General features: G+C 40.1%; 1 protein-coding gene across 1 annotated transcript in view; it reads right to left on the reverse strand.

Moving 5' to 3' along the window:
• Positions 1-236: 236 nt before the first annotated feature.
• CELF4 (CUGBP Elav-like family member 4) overlaps positions 237-14,372 on the reverse strand; it is a 727,985-nt gene continuing 713,849 nt past the window's right edge. The window contains exon 13 of the mRNA XM_065740123.1: positions 237-2,263. The gene's annotated coding sequence lies outside the window, so the exon portion shown is untranslated. The remainder of the gene's footprint in view (positions 2,264-14,372) is intronic.

The following is a 14,372-nucleotide window of genomic DNA, read 5'->3' on the forward strand; positions in this document are numbered from 1 at the left end:
AGCGTCATTCAATAATTACAGAAGATTACAAGGAGTTTTAGGGAATTGAGAGTGAAAGAGCAGTTGTATGGAACTGCAGCTGTGTTACACATCTGTACTTCCTAGCTGTGGGCTCAGTCTGGCTGTCCTTGCTCAGGCAAAATACCCAACATGTCCCAGTGGGAGTTCTGCCGGAGTAAGGACAGGAAGATCAGGCCCATTAGGGAATTAAAAATTAAAAAAAAAACAACAACCAACCAACCAAACAGAAAAAAAAAACCAAAAAAAAGGAAAAAAGGAACTTGAGATCAAGATAAAAAGTACTAAGAAAAACAAACAAGAATATTAAAACAGAGTCAAACCAAAGAATCAGAAACAATTATCACACTGCTCAGTCGATGCAAACAAGTGTGAGAATGATGTAAATCAAGTTTTAAGACTGTGAAAATAAATTATAATAAATATGATATACTTTAAAATATATGTGTTCTTAAATAATTCATTGTTTTCTTTTTCTGAGTCAGATTTTTTAAAGCAATGTCTTATTTTTTAACTGCTCTAAAGTCATTTACCAAAGATAAATATCGTGCTTTCATTAAATAGTTTTCCTTGTTTTTCTCTATCATTACAATTAAAAGTCCTACAAAATATGCAAATTTATTTACAGAAAAACAGAGCCAGCATCTATTTTTTTTTTTTTTAAACATCCCCGTTTCTCAAAATTCCTTGTAAACAGTTTCAGAAGTTCTTCAAAGAGATTGTTTGCTTAATGTTTGTCTTATACTTAGGTTTTATACTTAGGTTTTTTTTTATATTTTTTATATTTTTATGTTTTTTTTTTTTTTTTTTTTTTTAAGTTTAAGGTTTCTAGGCTAATCACTTGCCCTGAAGGTTTCTAGAGCAAATATGGAAGCTACTGAAGCATAGGATGATGGGAATTTCGCGGACAGCAGATCATGAAGACATGAAGCGTTTAGCTGTGTTTCGTTGTTCAAGTTAGAACTAACGTCTGATAAAAAGACAGCTGTTTTGTTTCCCATTTGCATTGACTACAGAGTCGAGTTTTATTCTGTTTATTTTGTTAATAGCTGGAATGCTTGCAGTTAAAAAAGCTGCCATAATAGCCATTTATCTCCTTTGTCTCCTTAATAAATAACAGCATCCAACAGCAATTGGCAGAGTAGGAATTTATGCTCAATCTAAACTCTACAAAAATTACAGTTCTACAACATCTTTGTTTTTAGCATTAACGCTAACTTCTATGTAGTATTATTTTTTTTTTGCTTTTTTGTTTTTTTTTATTTTTTTATGTTGTCTAATTTTTTTTTCTATTATATAGGTATTTTAAACTTTCTTTTTTAAATTCTGTACAACTATTAGGATTTTAAATGGGGAGAGTTAGAAGCATTTACAAACCTTTTCTTTTTTTTTTGTTTTCCATTTTAATATCAACCATCTTTCCTTTCTCTTCTCTTCTATGCTTTTTAGTGTATCTAGTTATGGTTTTTTTTTGTTTTTGTTTTTTTTTGCTTTTCATAGATATCCATCTAACCTGCCTTTAACAGCGCAATCCTTACGTATTATACAGAAAACCATATGAAAGCTTCATAGACTCTAATTAATGTATAACCAAAGAACCTCCCAAAGTATCAAAGAACTATTATCTTGCCATTTTAAAAGCGTTTAAGCATTTTTTTTTAATTTTTATATATTTCTTATAATCACTCTCAAAAACTGTTTTAGGAACAGCTCAGAGAAAAGGAAAGAACTTCCATATTTTACATACAGCTACAAGTCTGCGGTAAAAAGTTTTGTCCTTTGGTCCCTATTAGCTAAGGAATGACAGATAAAGATGCTCAGTGACTGTTACCATGGGTCGCGCATGGTAACCGCATCCTTGGTGGCAAACAGGCACTCCTTTGTCAGTATCCAGGTTTGCATCTCCTGTTTGAAGAAAAGCCGCTGTGGTGATATCATTGTTTCTTCAGAAATCCTGGTTGATCTTGTTCCTGTTCTGATTTTACTTATGTGTTTGTTTGTTTGTTTTCAAGTGCATGTCCTTCGAAGTCAGCAGATGTGATACTTTCTTGAAGAAATGTTACAGTCTAAACAATCAAAGAGAGAATAAGTCTGAAGTCTTCAGCTTGATTGATATTTTTGCTGATATGTCAAAGGTGTAATCCAACAGTTCCCATTTTTTTTTAATATAGATATACTTTTTTGTGTTTTTGTTTTGTTTTGTTTTTGTTTTGTTTTTCTAATTGTGGCCCATTCAGCTGCTGCCCTAAAAAAATGAAGAAGATCATTGCAAATTAAATCAAAAAGGGAAGGGGGAAGTAGGAAAGGAGGGGGATATTTGGGACAGGGAAAAGAGACCTAAAAATGAAAACAAAATTAAAAACAAGTCTGTTCTTTTGGGCCCAATCCTGCTCCTGTTGAAAGTAAAGGGTGTTTTCTTCTCCCTTCAATTGGGACAGGATGGGGTTTCTGCTTTAGTGGTTTGCTTTTTGAGTCATTGGCTCTGATTCTGCTCCCACTCATGTCAACAGAAAGATTCCCCTTGACTTCAGTGAGAACTGGATCAAACCCAAAGTGAGCAAGGTAGTCACGATCATGATAAAGAAAAAAAACAATTGTTCCTAATAGTAATAATCATCGTAAATCAAAATAATAGCGAGGGACATCTATTTAAATCTGTATCACTATGTATGTACAGATAACTACATTTAAATTATTTTTAAGTGCCGCTTTACAATGCCAGATCACAATCTTGCTTGGTGGGCTTTTGTAGTGTGAAAGGCATTGAGAAAGAATTCTTCTACATTTTAATGGGAGGCTGTCTATGACAGTGTATGAGCGATCTGTGGAGACATAGCTGCCAATAACATCTACATCTTTTGTGAATGTCAGAAAGTGGGACTTTGAACAGGTAATTTATAGGAGGTTAAATAAAAAAAGACTGTTGGAATAAACGTTATTTTTTTTATAGAAAAAAAATGTAAAGCTAACATTTCTTAAATAAAAAAAGTTATTTTAAAAAAATGTAATCATGATCCGACTAGGCTTGACATTTAAGTAGGATGCTTCATCATTAAGGATTAGCTCTTATCTCTTTCTAGCAAGCAGGTTCTTCTTATACACTTGGTGATTTATTACATCAAGAAACTTAGAAACTGCAAAAGGTCCACTCTGGTGGAAAAGTGTCATGCGGAATATCAATCCATGCTGGCAGGTTTTCACACTGTTGGTTCAACAAACAGCAAACCGTACACAGCAGTCTAAACAATTACAACACCAAAAATAATAATAGAATAAAAAAATAAAAAACACTCGTCAAGGACCCTTTTTCAGTTGTAAACAAAAAGATGCATTTTGCTTTTTGATCTGGACGTTTTTGGTCATTTTTTTTCCCCCATTCAAAACAATCCCTCCCTCCCCCTAAGCAATTAATTTTTGCTGGAGTTGCTGTAATACAGAACCTTAGAATTAGGAATTCTTGAAAAGACATACAATGAGGCTTTTCTTGGGGTTAGGATTTTTTTTTCTTTTTTTTTTTTTTTTTTGATTGCTATAGTTTTCAAACTACTGTTACTATCATTTTGCTTTTGGTTTTATTTTTATCATTTGTTTTTAAAATTTTGGAGAGTGATTTGAAATATCCTAAGGGGTAAAAAATGCGTCAATTGAAAAAGGCCCCCAATTCTCCGGAAAAAAAATAAAATCACAAGATTTTTCAGTGCAAAAATATTAACCACACATTTTTTTCTTTTTTTTTTTTTTTCCAAATTATCTGTAAAGTTATAACAATCCCATTTTTTTCTAAAGAATTAGGAATCCATCTTTTTTTTTTCCTTCTATGTGACATCTAGAGAAGCATAAAACGCTGACGAGAAATCAAACGACAAATAAAGAAACCACTGCAAGCACCAAAAACGAAACGAAAATGAGCACAGCAAAAAATTGTGGCAGCACAAAGTCAAAAAAGGCACATGTGATCATGACTGGCCAATCATCAACTGATACAACATCCAAGAAAAATGCTTCAATCACGGCACCTGCACGAAACTTGACGGCATGTCATGCAACCAATTCTTAGCTTGTTACATGACGCCATCATGTCACACTTTCAACTTCGAGTTGATTTGAACTTACGGCCTGGGGGACTGTATTCTCCACTTTCATGTCATTACGTGAACTTTTTTCCTAGCTCAGCGCGAGACTGTGGTGGATTTGACTGGCTCTTGGTTGGTTTTGTTGGAATTTGATTGAATGACAAAAGAAGAAAAGATTTTTTTTATATATATATATATTTATATATAGTGTTGAAAAAGGGAAAGGTAAGGAAAGAAGATATATATAAAAATAATAATAATTAAAAAAAAGTTACAAACACAGCATCAGTCAAAAAGCTGTAATGGAAATACTTGCTGTTAAACTATATAAAACAAAACAAGAAGGAAAGCAAAGCAAACAAACCAAACGGAAGTAAAGAAAGGAGGAAGAAAAGAAAGAAAGGAAAAAGAAAAGGATGGAGGAGGCCTAGCCAGAGACACACACGTAAAACACACACTTAAATGTGGACACACAGTCAACAGTGAACAGTAACAGGACGCTGTGCAGCGGCTGTTGAGGAGAGCATGCACTGAATGAATGAGCGCAGACACAGATTGGTTTGCAAAGTCTGGAAAATAAATACATTTGCTGCCAACCAGAATGCTTTCGTTAGCACGAGCCTCTCCCACACCACCCCCTGCCTCCGGGGCGTCGCGGGACAGCTAGCCAAAGTCCGCTGGGAGCTGTGCCATTTCCTTGGATAGACTCCGGAGCTGGCACTGCTCTAATGCAATTACATCCCAGAAAGTTTAAAGTCAGGGGGGAGTAATAGACCACGAGCTGCTTTGGCTACTGAGAATTAATAGAAAAAAGAAAAGAAAAACGAAAAAAGAAAAAGAAAAAGAAAAGCCGCTACTGCTGATTGTTGCATGTCTGCTTAGTGGCTTTCAGGACGGCAGGCTCCGGGTACAGCAATGCTGGTATGGTGTGAGAACCAAACTTGTAGAAGGACTCAGAAGATACAACGGTTCCTAAATCAGCATCATTAAAAGAAGGAAATTTACTGCTTTGGTGTTTGCCTTCAGCCTGGCTTAAAAATAAAAAAAAGAAAAAAATGAAGGAAAGAAGAGGAAAGAGGAGAGGAGAGGAGAGGAGGAGAGGAGAGGAGAGGAGAGGAGAGGAGAGGAGAGGAGAGGAGAGGAGAGGAGAGGAGAGGAGAGGAGAGGAGAGGAGAGGAGAGGAGAGGAGAGGAGAGGAGAGGAGAGGAGAGGAGAGGAGAGGAGAGGAGAGGAGAGGAGAGGAGAGGAGAGGAGAGGAGAGGAGAGGAGAGGAGAGGAGAGGGGAGGAGAGGAGAGGGGAGGGGAGGGGAGGGGAGGGGAGGGGAGGGGAGGGGAGGGGAGGGGAGGGGAGGGGAGGGGAGGGGAGGGGAGGGGAGGGGAGGGGAGGGGAGGGGAGGGGAGGGGAGGGGAGGGGAGGGGAGGGGAGGGGAGGGGAGGGGAGGAGACGGGAGGAGACGGGAGGAGACGGGAGGAGACGGGAGGAGACGGGAGGGGAGGGGAGGGAAAAAAAAGAAAAAAGAAAAAAGGAAAAAAGAAAGAAAAAAGAAAAGGAAAAAGAAAGAAAAAAGAAAAAGAAAAAAAAGAAAAAGAAAGAAAAAAAGAAAAAGAAAAAGAAAAAGAAAAAGAAAAAGAAAAAGAAAAAGAAAAAGAAAAAGAAAAAGAAAAAGAAAAAGAAAAAGAAAAAGAAAAAGAAAAAGAAAAAGAAAAAGAAAAAGAGAAAGAAAAAGAGAAAGAAAAAAAGATGAAATTGAAAATTGCCTGGGGTTGGTTGCTGCAATATCCAGAAACACTCTGTTTCTTTCCTACCATGGAATAAGTCCCTGTATTGGCCCATGTAGTTTTGCCTCAGTAAACACCAAAAATCACCGCACATAACAATACGCTTGTCTCAGTTGGCAGGTCTGCACCCTGTTCTCAGGTACTGCATTTCTACTCTCTTGGCAGGGCTCATATCTTTCTTCCCAGCCTATCTCTGAAAAGTCATTGCATACAACTGAAATTTCACCTTGTGTTTGGGTGTCACTAGAATACTGTTAGCAGTACTCATCCTGAAGTCAATCATGCTGGCTTCAGAAAATTCATTCTCTGGCTTTTTTTATTATTATTATTATTTGACTTTATTATTATTATTTTTTTTTCTGAGCTGAAATACACTTTCTGGCTAGTGTTGTTATGCTCAACTGATGAGACGGTGCTGAACTAAGCCCTTGAAATGAGCACTGGCTTCAGCTCCACACCCTGTCCCCAGTTGTCTGCTTCTTGGTTGTTGGTGTCTTCTTCTCAATGGCCTGGCCTCTAAACTCTGTGGCTGGATGAGCTGGAAGTGTCAGCCTGAGCTTCGTGGGGTTTGGATGAAGGGAACAGACTGTTTCCCCCAAGGGCAGATGCAAGATTTGATTCTACAGTCATTTTTCAAGCCAAAAGGCAGAAAACAGTCTTTTTGAAGATGAAGTTTAGAGATGTTGTCACTTATGTCTCTGGACACTCAAGGAAAAGTAGTATGAACAGTACAGATCTAGGCTGTGCTTAAGGAAGCAAAACAGCCTCTAGCATCCCTCTTACCCCTGGGTGCATTTTTGGCTACAGACACCAGTCACAGAATCAGAGGTGGCCACACTGTGGTCAGTGCATATAGACACCACCCCACTGATGCCAGTTCTAGGCAACACTCAAACTGAGAAGCGGCTCTTGGACATAACCTTGACTGGGAAAAACATTTTCCTTTATGGCTGGAGCAAGAAGGACGAGGCTGGTCTGCCATTGACTTTGGAGTGGTTACTACCATCCCTCTGCCCATCCTTCACACACACCTTCAGACAGTGGGGATGTGACATGCACACAAACACATACACACGTACATACAGATGAAGAATTAGAACTTGCTGAGGCTAAAAGAACAAAACAAAACAGAAAACATGCTTTCAAATGAAAGTCAAACATGGTCATCCTGTCTGCCTAAACCTGGTCTGTATTTAAAGCACCAAATGAAGCTTTCTTTCTAAAATATGGGTCTGTAGCACCTCCTTAGTCAGTAGAGAGGAAGAGAACCCTAGAATATCTTTAAGGAGATATTCTGCCCACACAGGTGATGTACCTGAGCTTGGGCAAGGTTCCTAGTAAGCAGTAATGTTTTTACATCAACTGATAAATGAAATAGACTATCAAGTGCCCAGTCGTCTGGCAGACTCTCCCTGTGGAGAACCGCCTAGGCACATGTCTTGGTTGAATAGGCAGAGGAGTCAGATTCCTATCTGATGAGGATTGCTTCATCAGAAGCCTGGAATTGAGAAGTGAGTTAGGCTCCTGTGTTGGACAGGCTGGACACCAGCCAAAGTCATCTGTTTAAGGAAAGTAATTCACTTTTCTGGGAAGAGATATAAACTTTGGGTATTGCTGAAGTAAACTGGTGAATAGAAGTGTTAACGTTATGAAGACAAGTATATATAACCTAGTGCAGAAGTGCCATGGAAACAAAGAGGAAGCCTACTTCATGACCATCTGGGGTCTGTACACAGATTAGGAAAAACATCTTTGCTTCAAGTGACAATGACCAAGAACTTACTGGGCTGAGCGACCCACAGCCAAATGTACCTGGTAAATGTCAATATTCCTACAAAACAGCTTCTTGTTTGAAGCCTCTAAGTGGAGCTGTAGACCATTTTCTTTGAACTCTAATGGAGATAATCATTTTAAACCCTAATTAGACTACAAGTCACAATATCTCCACCTGAGAAAAGGACTCCAGGTGTGTTTAATGAAGTGAAACAGGACTTGAAGCTCACAAGTTCACACATCCTAAAGGACCCCTTCTGATCAGACCTTGAACCATGGCCAAAAGGGGTCTATGTCTGTCTTGATTATAATGAAGACTCCAACTGCCTAGCTTTGATGGAGATAGTCGCATTCTAAGTCTTCAACATAAAGGGAAGCCTTCCTAAAGATCAGCAATGTCCCTCATGTTCAAATCCAGTTTTTCAGCTATACTTACATATTGCTGCTCCACACTTGGCTATGGATGCATTGCCAGGACTGCTGGATCATTTCTTGAAGTGTCTTTTGCTGATGCAAAGTGCCTCAGTGTCAACAAAAGCTGGATTACTACTTCTGCTACTGAATATTTTCGTGAGAGCTAGTGAAGGACAGACCTTTCCCAAAGACTCAGAATGTGCAGATGATCTTTAAAAGTACACAGCTCATGTTCTGTTTCATTCACCACAAAGCCTAGGGAATGCTGGGCTTGTGGGGGATTGCACATACCTCTCTGCCTAGTGTCAGGGTATGAATTTATCTGCTCAGCATGAAAATACAACCAGTGGCAGGTGCAACAACACACTGTTTCACAGGACCACAGAATTGGCACTGCCTCTACTGTAGTGCACTGCCAGGTTGATGCTCTCCCCCTTCCATTTCATAAATACATTGCCTTCTGTTCCACAATTTTCCTGCAGCACCCCTCCCCCTACTCCTGTCTAGCCAATTCTCCATGGATCATCTTCTCCATCACTTTTTCTGCGCTGCCTTGGAGGCAAGGAACCTCTCCCTGAAGGAACTCAAAAGCCTTCACTTCTTCCAGCACCAGCTGTCCAGTGACAACCTCTAAAGCTAAGTCTCTTCTGATGAGTGAACATTGCTCACCCCATATGTATGTTTCTTTACCTTTATGCAATATCCGTTAGCATCTGCTTACACACTATTCCAAAACAGGAGTCCAGATCTTCTGCCTGTTGGAGCCTGTGCCCAAGAATGCCTCCAGCTAAGCAGTGGAGATATTTTTCCTACGGGTGACAGATCTTTACAGCTATTGCCTCTGAGGCTGATCAATATTATTTAAATTCCAACCTGTGTTTTTCTCCCTTGCCTTTCTTCTTGTTTCTATAGCAATTTCTCTCTCTGTTTTAAACCTCTGCGCCAACTTTCTCCCAGCACTGGATGGAACTGCCTTTCCTCTGTCTCAGTCCTCCTCCTCACCACGCTCTTCCTCCTGCCCCTGCATGAACCCTGTCCCGAGTGGAAGAAGAACACAGGGCTCTCCAAAATGGGCCCCAACCCTTCAACAGCCACTGCTAATAAGGCTGTCATGGGGAGTCCAAGTTCAGGAACTCAAATGTCTTAGAGCACAGAGGGCACTAGGTTCAAGGGGATTTTGCATCCATGCTGAGATTAAATGAAGCCTGATCATTTATACTAAAGATCAGCACATTTACCTGGGCTCTTGGGGTGCTATTTTTAGGAAGAAGAAAAAAAAAAAAAAAAAAAGAAAATAAAGAAAAAAAAAGAATAATGCTTTTGTCAGACACTTCAGTCCTATCATCTGAAGGTTAAAAAGGAGACAGCTTATATGAATCTATATATACATGAATATGCACACATACATATCATACATATGTATACGTACAGAGGTACTGTATATACATACATATATATCAACAGAAACAATTACACATATACAGACACAGAAGCTAATGCAATCTAACAGGGAGATGGGAGTCCAGCATTTCAAATGCTAATGTTTTCTGTTGTTGCTTTTTATTTAAGATGCTTGATGTTCCTGCCTCGTTTTTCCCATTTATAAATTAAAGGTGACGATAAAAATTAGCTTTTAAATTGTAATGTCTTTCTTTCAAATAACTGTATGACTTACTTGCTGTGCAGTGTTGTTACTAGGATTGTTCTCATTTAACCATGTTACATTCACAGCTGGTTGAAAAATGACCATTATTTTCTAGGGGAAAATTGTCATTATTTTGGCTTTCTTTCCTGTAAATATTTCAGTTAATAAACAAAGCAAAACTGGGGTGGGGGAGGTGGCTAGAGGATGAGATTAATTTTTTTTTTTTAATCAGTCTGAAAACCAGTCCATTTTTAAGATAAATTTAGTGTTTTGAAGGCCAGCATTTTTAATCAAACATTTTGTGTGTGTGTGTGTCTGTGTGTCTGTGTGTGCTGTTGGCATTTCTTTTTTAATCTTCTAGAATGAAAATTTGCTGCGGAAACATCCAGTTTGGTCAAAATGTCACTTTTTGGTCACCCTTTCCTCCCCCAGCCAGTTTGATGAAAAAATGTCACGCAGCAGTAGCTGTGTCACCTCTGATTTATCTATTTTTCTAGAGCCATTAGTCTCAAGCAGCGGATGAAAAAGCACCACATTGGAGCGGCAGCTCCTGGAGAAGCCAGCCCAGTCAGTCAGAAAATGTCACTGGTTCCCTGTGCGGTGTTTCCTTTTCCCATCCCCAAGTAGTAGCAGGATAGGTGGGCACTGCATGATAGGGATCACAGAGGGACACCCTGAAGGACATGTAGAGGAATGGAAAACAGAGGTACGTGGGATAGAATGGGATGTAGGCTGCTCTAATCTGCCCTGCCCTGTGACTGTGGTAGCAAGCTGAGTGTAAGGACTGAATGGAGCCCTGTCCATCCTCCTCAGTGAGGTCCAGAATTTATTTGCTCAAGTAAACATAGCCATACGTCCTGCTCTGCTTTCAGCTGTGCTTTACCAGTTTTGCAGGCAAAGGTCAGCGCAATAAACTCAGGCCATTTCGGGAAGCAGGGCAGTAGTGATGGTAAAGGTCAAATGTATGTTATGTGGTTACTTTTCCAGCAAAGCCTGTATCATTTTCCACTTCTGCTGGCCAACTCAGCAGGGCCAGTGCCCTGAGGAGAACATGTCCTGCCTCGTACAAGGCAATCACTCCTGCTTTTGCTGCTGGAGAACATTAGGTGGGAGAGGAAATTAAGCTGTGTGGAAGCTACCTTTCTACACATAATGAAAGGTTCTTTATTACAAAGGGGCCTCAAGGAGTTTGCTATCTCCTGAGCATTGTACCAATAGTTTAATTAAAAAAATGTACATGGTTGAGAACCAAGTCTAATTGGGAAGCTGTGAGTGAGCCTCTGTGTCCTGTCTTCACTAGTTCTGGTTTGTTTGTTTGGTTTTTGTTTATTTTTTCTTTTGTAGATAGACAAAATGTTGATGAATCGGATGCTTTCCTTTTCCACTTTCTGCTGCTGAGTGTTAGGGACTCAGTGCTCACCTTCCCTTCCTTTATTCCCACCAGATAATGGCACCCCCAGGAATTATCTGAAGGCAACTAGGGGAGGTTGTGGATGGGAGATGAGAAGACCCCATCTATCTTCCAAGCTGAAGTCTCTTTATGGAGTCCCCAACTTGGGAACTGCCAGTCCTGCCACAGCTGGGGTGGTGGGGTCATCCCATGCCCCACGGTCATGCAAGACTGCCTTGAGGGTGGCAAATAGTGCATTCAGAGGCAGCCCCAGCCTTGCATAGCAGGACTTGGACCCTTCAGCATGTCCCATTCTTCCTTGTGACACACAGGGGGACCGCTGTGTGGGGGTGAGACTTTGCCCATGTCCTGCCATGCCTGTTCAGCACCTCTCCTAGACTCTGTATCCCTCTGAATTAGAATGCAGCCAAGTACACATACTCCCAGCTTGCAACACTCAATTACTCCTTCTGATATTTTATTTTTTTTGCCTGCAGCTTCAAATTACCTTCAAGGTGCACAGTGCAATTAGCTAAAAATATTTCCTGCTTCGTTTTAATTGCACTAAAACTCTAATGCACCTCCAGCGAGGAGCAGTAAGGTAGAAATTGGTGCCCCAAATATTTCAAATTGATTAAAACCCAGGATGACTCAATAAGCTTACATAGTTCTATTAATTATTAAATGTTATTAATTTTTTTGTTAAAAAGCCCTTCCTGAAGACACATTCTATAAGATGTTTCTGAAACAGGCTACTTTCACTACGGAAATGATAACTCTTTCTGAATTTCAGAAAGATAGGAAAAGAATTCCTCTATGTAGCTGGAGTGGTTTCCATCTGAAGAATTCACAGCTCTTGACAGATTTTATTATCTCTGAATTTGATTCTGAAAACACTTATGTACGTGACTGATGTATGTGACTTACATATGTGACTCATTTCCCTGCTATAGCTGAGGTATTTATATGGTTCTTATTTAAAGCTGGATCACGCTTTTGTTCAAAGCCTTTCTCGGTGGAAAATGCAGGTGATCAAAGTATGATTGCTTAAAAATAAACAAAGATTTTGTCTGAGAATTAAAAATAAAGAAAAATTTATTTGAAGGCATTGAGAAGCAGTGTGCTGACTTCTTCATTCCCTTGGTAGCTAGCTCATAAGATTATTTCAACGTACTTTGAAAAATTATTGAAAATAAACTCCAAATTTCACTTGCATTCAGTGAAGAGTTTGATTAGTCTCAGATCTTTGGTTTTCTGTTTCACTGTCACCTCAGACAGCCTATGCCTGCAGCTATGCTGGCTGGGAGTGCTATCATCCTCCAACTCAGACAACTGAACTCAGGGCTGGACCCCTTTAGCTCTGCCACTGTGCTCTGTATGGGATTGCTCCATTCAACTCATTTTATTCAAAACAAACCTGTGCATCTCACATGGCAGAAACAGCAGTCCATTGCTGGTCTAGCTGACTTTAAACACATCAGGGGGCCATTGCATGAGCCAGTCAGCTGCCAGGAGCAAGGTGTTGTGGGATGCACTGAGCAGCCAGAGCTGGAAAGCCCTCCAGCTTATCTTGCTGCAGCTGGAGGCTGAACCGTAAAGCGTAGTGAGGTGCCAATGCTCCAGACTTGCACCTAAGCCTGTTAATTTCATTTCCAAATGTTAATATTGTTGAACTTATTGTTCTGGGTTGTAGAAAAATATTACAGTCATCTGAGGTCCTGAAATTTTGTCGAAGAGCCTCAGAAGAGCTACAGAAGGTTTAATACCGAGTTTTTTTTTTCTAGAACTATATATATCCTATCTATCTATCTGCTAGCTATTTTGCATTTCTAGTGTCAATGGGAAAAATTCTGAAAGGTGACCACAAATTGACTTTGGAAGTGTTTTAACTGGACAATGCCAGTGTGATGTCTGAGCGTGCTGCAAATAGTTCTCAGCTATCAAATGCACTTTCCAACTTGCATAGAAATTGGAGTTTGTGTGTTACGTGGATGTATTTAGGAGGAACAAAGCTGAGATGCAACAGTTCATTTCACACAAGCAACCCATGCTATGTCAGATGAGTAAGATTTCTGCACTGCAGTTAATTCAACAGATTTATCACTGATCTCATACAACTGATAGGCATTTATTAACATACATGTTGTGCCTTTCAGTGCCTAAAGTCTAATGATTTCCTTAAGGTGGGGTTGAGAGAGATGATGTGCATCTCATCCACTTCCATGATTGTGAACAGTCTGCTAATGATGGTGGAGTCCATGGCGAACATCAAAAAAAGGTTCCCATCTCTGCAACCCTCTCTCCTTCTCCTGTACTCTCCAGGGCAGGAACAATCTCTGATCAGCTCAGGGACCACTCATTTCAGCAACTATTTCTTAGGCAATTTAGAGGGAAAATGAAGGTGCTCAGCCTCTTACCAAGTGGCACATTGAGAAGATGAGTGTCTGAAAGAAACCCATCCCCTCGTTGGCGTGCAAGTCCATTCACTTGCTTGTTCTAAAGCAAGACTCCAAGAAGGTAGGTATTGGCTCCTCCTTCCCCATGGGAATACAGGAGACAGATTAAAGAGAAGGGGAAAAAAATCATTTCACAGCTAGTCTGCCCTGAACAAGAAAAGGTTCCTGACACCAACAAACTAATCAACGCTGAAAGCTTATGAGGTCAAGGTTTCCCTTCTCCTCCATTATTCTTTTGATTTTTTCTGACTGGCTGGGACTTGAGTGCTGCCCTAGCAAGTCTATAAATATAAAAACCTTTCTTGCCTTCCTCTGAAGCACACTGAAGACCATTTGAATACCTGTGGGGAGAAGTTAAACTAATGCAACTGAAGGCAACTTACAAAAAGAAAAAAAAACAGCTTGTCCAGCCAATTTTCAAGCACTGATCACAAATTGCTGTGAGTCAGGCCCAGAAGGTTTCCATGCTCAACAGGAAATGGGAAAGGCAGCTCTCCCTCCTCAGTGCAGGCCCTCTGGATTCAGTGCTTCATGTGAAGGCTCACAGCCTTCTCATTAATGAATTAATTTCCTGGCACATGTTAATGCCAGGAAACATGCCATGTTTTCACTGGGTCTGAGCTGTGCCTTAAGGAGGGGCCCAGGATCATGAAGGTTGAGCTCCGCATATGCGGACTGCTGTTCATTAGGTCCTCTACATCCTTTCCTGTGCTCCCTGAAAGACTGCTCAGCCTGCTTGGATGGCCAGCCTGTTCACAGCTGGTAGAAGTTTCCATGACCCAACAGTCAGGAAGATCTCAACATACATAGAGTCATTTTCACTG

The sequence above is a fragment of the Cyrtonyx montezumae genome, unplaced genomic scaffold, assembly GCF_038088225.1.
Source record: "Cyrtonyx montezumae isolate F1298 unplaced genomic scaffold, pur_monq_1.0 scaffold_25, whole genome shotgun sequence".
Classification (NCBI taxonomy): Eukaryota; Metazoa; Chordata; class Aves; order Galliformes; family Odontophoridae; genus Cyrtonyx; species Cyrtonyx montezumae.